The sequence below is a fragment of the Dipodomys ordii genome, unplaced genomic scaffold (genome assembly GCF_000151885.1).
Source record: "Dipodomys ordii isolate 6190 unplaced genomic scaffold, Dord_2.0 Scaffold42, whole genome shotgun sequence".
Lineage (NCBI taxonomy): Eukaryota > Metazoa > Chordata > Mammalia > Rodentia > Heteromyidae > Dipodomys > Dipodomys ordii.
Window position 1 is genome coordinate 9,159,707 of NW_012267258.1, and position 7,861 is coordinate 9,167,567.

Consider the following 7,861-nt stretch of genomic DNA (forward strand, 5'->3'; position numbering starts at 1 on the left):
CAGCACCTAAATTAAAAATAAATTCTCAGGAAAAAATCAGGAACTTGGACACATCACATTATTTGGTCACTAATAAATCAAGACTTCTTATAGTTCTGCAGTGGCCCAGAAATGGCATTTCTTTGGTTAAAGAATATGCTAAACAGAAAATAAATTTACTTGTGAAATCCTAGTGAGAGGTTCATTTCCTAGGGGTTGGGAAGGGATAGTAAGAGCAGCTAAAATACTTTTTAAGTGAGATGATGTAAACAATATTATAAAGAGGTGATTAAAAATTTTTTGTGTGGGGGCTGGGAAGGTGGCTCATGCTTGCCTTGCATGCATGAGGCCCTGGGTTCTATTCCTCAGCACCACATAAGCAAAAAGAAAAAAGCTGAAGTGGTGCTGTGGCTCAAGTGTTAGAGCACTAGACTTGAGCTAAAGAGCTGAGGAACAGCGCCCAGGCCCAGAGTTCAGGCCCCACGACTGGAACCCACCCCCCCCAAAAAAATTTTTTTTGTGTGTGGTGGTACTGAAGCTTGAACTTAGGGCTTGTGCACTGTATCTTAGTTGTTTCACTCAAGGTTAATTGCTTTACCACTTGATCCACAGCTCCACTTCCTGCTTATTGCTGGTTAATTGGAAATAAAGAGTCTTATAGAATTTTCTTCCTGGGCTGGCTTCAAACGTTGATCCTTCCAGCTCAGTTTCCTGAGTAGCTAGGATTTACAGTTGTGAACCACTGACATCTGGAAAAGAGGATGCATTTTCTTCCTCTCTGAGTTCATCAGGCCTTATCTCACAGGCTCTTAGACAGAGGGATATAGATTGAGATGAAATATGATTCATCGTGGATTCATTCCAGAGACTAAATAATGGGAAAACAATGCATTACTTCTTGATTAATATTACAAAACTTCAGGGTGCAAATGAGAGGGAATTTCACTTCCTGTATGATTTGATTATTGATGCCCGCTTCCTCCTATTCATATATTAAAAAAAAAAAAAGAGGAGTCCTACAGAGAGAGAACCTGCAGCTTGATGTCTAGATCTGGAATTCTAGTCTATATAATGCTCTCAGAAATTATTTTGCGAAGAGCTGTTGTGTTTCCTTAGACTTCTCAAGTGATAAAACACTTCCAAAAGTGAATTGCTTTAGAACACTAGACTTCATACAGATAAGTCTTCTGTAGTAAGCCAGTCCTGGGACTCGAACTCAAGGCCTGGATGCTGTACCTTAGCTTGTCACTCAAGTCTGACACTCTAACACAGGCCATAGATCCACTTCCAGTTTTTTGCTCGGTCATTGGAGATAAGAGTCTCACAAACTTTCCTGCCCAGCTGGCTTCAACCTGAGATCCCCAGACTTCAGCCTTTTGAGTAGCTAGGATTACAGGTATAAGCCACTAGCAGTTGGCCCAAATCATCATTATTAATTTCAAAAAGAAATACTGAAGTTGGCATAGGAGGTTTTCAGTAATATATCTTTTTTATCCTTTATTCTATTTATGTGCTATAATACATATATATGTGCATATTGAAGCTATCTTGCAACCCTGGAACTAAACCAACTCAATCCTAGTGCGTTATTTTTTAATGTGTGTTTGTTGAATTTGGTTTGAAAGTATTCCTGAGAAATTTTGCATCTATGTTAACTCAGGAAATTAACTACAATCTTTTTTTGTGTGCCAGTCCTGGGGCTTGAACTCTGGGCCTAGAGGCTGTCTCTGAGCATTTGTTCAAGGATAGCACTCTACCACTCAAGCTACAGTTCCACTTCTGGATTTCTGTGGCTAACTAGAGATAAAAGTCTCATGGATTTTCCTGCCTGGGCTGGCTTTGAACTTTGATTCTCAGATCTCAGCCTCTGGACTAGCTAATATTAAAGGCATGAACCACCAGCACCCAGCTTGCTCTTTTCTTCTTTTCACATCCTCCTTATCTGGTTCAGTATCAATGTAACATTGGCTTCATAGAATGAATTTGGTAGCATTCTTTCTCTTTCCATGGTATGACAGTTTGAGGTAAAATGATATTTGTTCTTTAGAGCTCTGGTAAAAGTCAGCAGTGAATCTGTCTGGCCCTGGCCTTTACCTGCTTAGGAGACTCTTTCTTACTACATCCATCTCCATTGTTTGCTATTGATCAGGTTACTTTGTTTGAATGTTCTCATGATTCAATTTGGGTAGGTCACATGTGTTTAGAAATTCATCCATTTCTTCTAGATTTTCCAATTTATGGGAGTGTGAGGCTTCAAAATATTTCTCCATGGTCTTCTGGATTTCTGTGTCATCAGTTATGAATTCATGTTTTTACCTCTATTAGTTGGGGTCTTTGCTCTCTTTCTTTAGTCTGCTTAAAGGTTTGTCGATCTTGTTTTCAAAGAAAGAACTATTTGTTCCACTTTAATTGTTTTAGGCTCCATTTTAATAATTTCCACACTTATTACTATTTTTATTAGCAACCCTAGGAAGAAATAAAAGAGAAAAGAAAATGTGAAGAAATTTCTTTAGAAAACAAATCTTTTGAGGTGCATTTTAGTCTTGCCTGGATTTTAAGAAGAAAACAACAATATTTTTGTTACCCCCCAAAGTGAATGGCAAGTTGATACTTAAGTTGCAGAGGAATAGTTACAAGCAAAGAGGTCTTTTAGATAAGTTAATATAATGCATTTTTTTCTTGAAGTAAATTGTGTGAACTGTCATTATTGATCATTATTGATTCAGTTACAACTGCCATAGGTCAATCTAGATGTAGTATCACAAAGAACTAAATTTCAAACCTGGTTCTTACCAACATTCATGAATGACACCTCAATAATATAGATTTCTGTGCCTCACTCCACCAATTCTAACTCGATAAAACTGTGACTGAGGATAAGAAAATCATATATGTGTGTATACATATATAAACAAATATAGGTATATATTTGTATACATATGTATATATATGTGCATATATATATATTTGTATACATATAAACCAAGTTTTTGAAAAAAACTAATCAATTATACTTGTGTGTCTACAGATTGGCAAAAGCTATTCAGGGTCTATGGATATATATACATATATACACATATAACATATATATATGTGTGTGTGTATATATATGTGTGTGTGTGTGAGTGTATGTATGTCTACACCCACATACTTTCCCCCAATTATCCACTTGATTCTTATGGTTTAGGCCAAGTTTGAGAACCACTAACACAGAACACATTCTTGAGAAAGAAACTGTGATCTTCTAAAGCCTTGAAAATTTTAATTGAGATCGGTTAAAGGTCAAGTACCAAAATCAAAGTACAAAAACATCTTGATGCATAGGGTCAAGAAATGGAGGCAGGAGGGACAAAGGTTGTGTGTTTTCCCTTATATGCAGACACTAGAATTAGATTATAAATTTATAAGTAAATACATTGGGTGGTATGCAAGTGTATATAAATGTATTCCTGAAATATGTTAATTCAAGGGAGAACTCAAATAGTGTAATTCATTAGGAAGGCAAAGTCAAGGTTCAACAAAATCAACACCAGGAAAGGGTACTTGAATGGGATGGAGTGGGGTCAAGAGGAGAGGGGCAGACCAATAAAGAGGAGAACTGGGAGAAGGCAGTCAAGAATTCGATGTCTATCCTACAAAATTAAGAAAAGTGAGGGAAGGGGTGGGTTGGGAGAGATGGATGAGAATATTGAGACGATAACACTGATCAAGATCCATTGTATTCATAAACTGCTTTGTTAAATGGCAACTCCTTTACACAACTCCTTAATGATACATAAAAGAACACAGGGAATGTGTTACCTGTTTAAAAAGAAAATAAACGGATACAGAATTTAAAGGAAAGGGAGAAATAAGGAGCCAGGGGGAAGTAAGTTTCACAGGATGGGAGGTCAGAAGGACAAAACATATATAATATGTATGTATCAGCAAAGAAAGAAAGGGAAGAGAACGGGAAGCTAGGAAGGATCAGAATTCTTGGACTTGCCTAGCTCAGGACTCAGAAAAGGCTCCACCTGTTTCAAAGTCCTGGCCTAAAAGAGTTAAGCGCTAGTGTGCAGATTCTTCTGTGAGATTCAACTCCGTCGGAATCACACTGTTGGTTTGTTTTCTCCGCAGCTACCAGCCTGTGTGAGTGTCTTTTGTAACGTGGCACGGTCTCAATAGTGAACTTGACCACGAGACCCTCCGAAAGTAAGTTTAAACATGAGGTCCATTGAAGATGGCAGAGCAGCCACAGGGAAGCATCCTGACTAAAGGGAGATCCGGGGTCCTAACACACCCTGCACCTCAAGAGAACAGCAGCAAAGGAAAACGTCAGCAGAGAATCACAAGAATGGAAAAGAACTTACCTGCGAAGTGTCATTCCCTGGGCCCATCCCGAGCTGCTCTGAGGCCCAGGCGGTGATGGCGGCCCTGCAGCTACGTGCCACCCGGGCCAGCGGCCGGCGACGCACCTGAAGATCAGAGACACAGACCAGGAACGGGAGACCACGCAGGCGGCCGGTCAGCTCCACGCCAATGCTAGGAACCGGGACTGCCCTGCTGCTGGGGACCCTTCTTGTGGGAGACCCCCGCAGGGATGGTGACCAACAGCACTCGCCCGGACCCACTCCCTCTGTGAACACCAACGGGAAGCCGCAGACCTTTCGCCCACCCCTTCCGCTTCCTGCAGCAGGTCACTGGGACGGAACTGGGACTCTGAGGCAGAATACTACAACTCCCAGCAGCCACTGGGCCCAAGATGTGTTTGGACTCTGGGCCTGCAGCTGACTTGCTAAAGTCAGTGGGGACAATTTCCTCTCCTCTTCCTGCTGGAATCTGTTCCCTCCTGGGGCCCACGCCTTGTCCAGAGGCTGGGATGCAGTCCTCCCCACCCCGCCTGCACGGTGGGAATCAGTGATTCCCTGGATCTTAAATGAGTTCTGGAGGCTGGATTGCTGCTTCCGGTCCCACCAGAAGTATATGCTAGTCAAGACTCTCCCTGATGACCTTCCCATTACAACCTGCGACAAAGATCCGACCCCGAAAATTAGACTGCTAGACCTTTCAGAGAGGGAACTGCCATCAGGCCTAAATCCAGACCAGGACACCAGACCACCCCGTTCTACCACATGGGTACCCACCACAAAGCCCTCATATCTAGCCAGGACCCATTACACTGTTGGCAGCACCCTGTGCTGAAAGCTGCCAAATGCAAAGTCCAACAGAGATCCATCAGTGAACCGCACTCTTCCCCCCCCCCCACACACTGAACACAATCTAAAGAACCCCTATGGTCCCAGAACTCAAATGTGTAAATCACAAAACATTACAAAATTTGTGAACAAGCAAGACTACACGCCAAATTCTAAAGTCAAGGACAATCCGGGGAAAGGACCCTAGTGAGAGCAAAGAAGAAGAGATGGACAACAAAAGAACATGAAAGCAATAATGAGAGAATTAGCTGATGAAATAAAAGGGTAAAAGGGGAGGTCCAAAACTACTAGGTAAAAAACTGATGAAATGACCAAGGATACACAGGATGCCCAGAAATACATGCAGAGGAAGATAGAAATGAAGTTCCTGAGAATTAACCTTAAAAATGACCTTAGAATCAGGAAAGGCTCTATTTACCTATTGTAAACCACAGTTGAAAGCATAGGCAACGGAATAAGTAAAGTAGAAAATGGAGTATCGGGAGATGAGGAGAAAACAGAGGAATCAGAAGAAAAAAAGGCATGAAAAAAACACTCAGTACATAGAAAAGGGACGTTCAAGAATTGGCAGATTCAGCCAAAAGATCAAATCTATGCAAATTTGGGATAGAAAAGCCAGAAGAATTCAATTTTGAATTCTAAATATATTATAAATTATAAAATCTATTTTTTTAAAAAAAACAGAAAACATCCCCAATTTTGAAGAGAAAATCATACCCACCTGACAGAGGCACAACGAACTCCTAGTAGACACGCTTCAAAAAGAAATACTTCTAGACACATGAGAGTGAAAACTCTGGACTTAAGAAACAAGGAATTACCTTTAAATGCAGAAAAATCAAAGAAGGAACTATATTACAATTGGAATAAGATCAAAATTACTCCATATTTCTCCACATAAACTCTAAAATGTAAGGAGAGGCTGGAGTGGTATAATTCAAGCCCTGAACAACAACTGCCAATTCAAACCAGTGTACCAAGAAAAGCTAAGTTTCACAGTTGATGATGAAACTAAAACATTCTGTGACAAATAAGAACTAAAGAAATTCCTGAACAATAAACCTGTACTACAAGGGATAATAAAGGGAAGCATACTACGTGAAGAAAACTGTCAAAGTCAAGGAAACACATTAGACAAAAATCACTAGAAGGCTAGTAAACAAAGGAAGAGGAAAGAAGCAAACTATAGGAAGACAACATGGCAAGAAACATGACACATTTCTCCATAATAAACTTAAACATTAACAGACTCAACCCCCCAAACAAAAGACAGACTAGCAAATTGCATCAAAAAGCAAGATCCAACCATTTGCTGTCTCCAAGAAACCCATTTCACAGTCAAACATAAACACAAATTCAGAGTGAAGGGATGGAAAAAGGATCTTCATGAAATGCATCCTGTAAGAAGACAGGAGTAGCCATATTGTTATTTGATAAAATAGGCATTTCATTAAAGTCTGTATGAAGCCACAAGGAAGGCCATTACATATTAATAAAGAGAATGATCCATGAAGAGGAAATCAAAATGTTTAATATTTATGTAGCAAACAATTGAGCACCTAAATACATTAAACAAACACTTTGGGACTTAAAGAACATGATAGACCCCAACACAACAGCAGTGGAGATTTTAACACTCCACTTTCATCAAAGGACAGGTCAATCAAATAAAAGATAAGCAAAAAAGCCTCTGAATTAATTGACACCATAACCCAAATGGACATAATAGATATCTACAGAGTATTTCACCCAATAACTATCTAATTCACATTCTTCTTAGCAGCTTATAGAGCACTCTCCAAAAATGATCATATCATAGGACACACATTGAGCCTAAGCAAATACAAGGGGATCAAGGCAACTCCTCGCATCCTATTTGAACACAGTAGAATTAAACTAGTTCACAACAACAAAACATTCTGAAGAAAATACTCAAAACACATGGGGACTGAGTAACACTCTACTGAATAGCACATGGGTCACCAAAGGAATGAAAGAAGAAATTAGAAAGTTCTTTCAATCCAATGAAAATGAAAGTACCTTCAATGGAACCCCTGGGATATAGCAAACGCAGTGCTGAGAGAAAAGTTTACAGCTCTAAGCACATACATTTAAAAAAAAAAGTAACAGCTCAAAAAAAATAATCTCACGGTGCACTACAGCTGCTAGAAAAACAAGAACAAATCAAACCCCAAACTATTAGATGGAGAGAGATAGCAAAGATTAGTGTAGAAGTTAATGAAAGAGAAACTAAAAAAGCTACATGAAATCAATGAAATGAAAAGCTGGTTCTTTGGAAAAAATAAAATTGTCAGACTACTACCAGACTGACAAAGAAAAGAAGAGATTCCAATAAACAAAATTAGAGATGCTAAAGGAAACATTATAACAAATACCCAAGAGATATGAACAATTATAAAGGACTGATTTCAAAACTTATACTCAAATAAAATAGAAAACCTAGTAGAAATGGACAAATTCCTGGAGACATACACACTGCCTAAGCTGAACCAAGAAGATATAAACCAATTGAGCAAGGCTCTAACATGCAATGAGATTGAGGAAGTACTCAGAAGTCTTGAAACAAGGAAAATTCCAAGTCCTGATGGATTCATGGCTGAATTCTATAAGACTTGTAAAGTTGAACTAACATCAGACTTTTCTTTTTGTGTGTGTGTGGGGGGGGG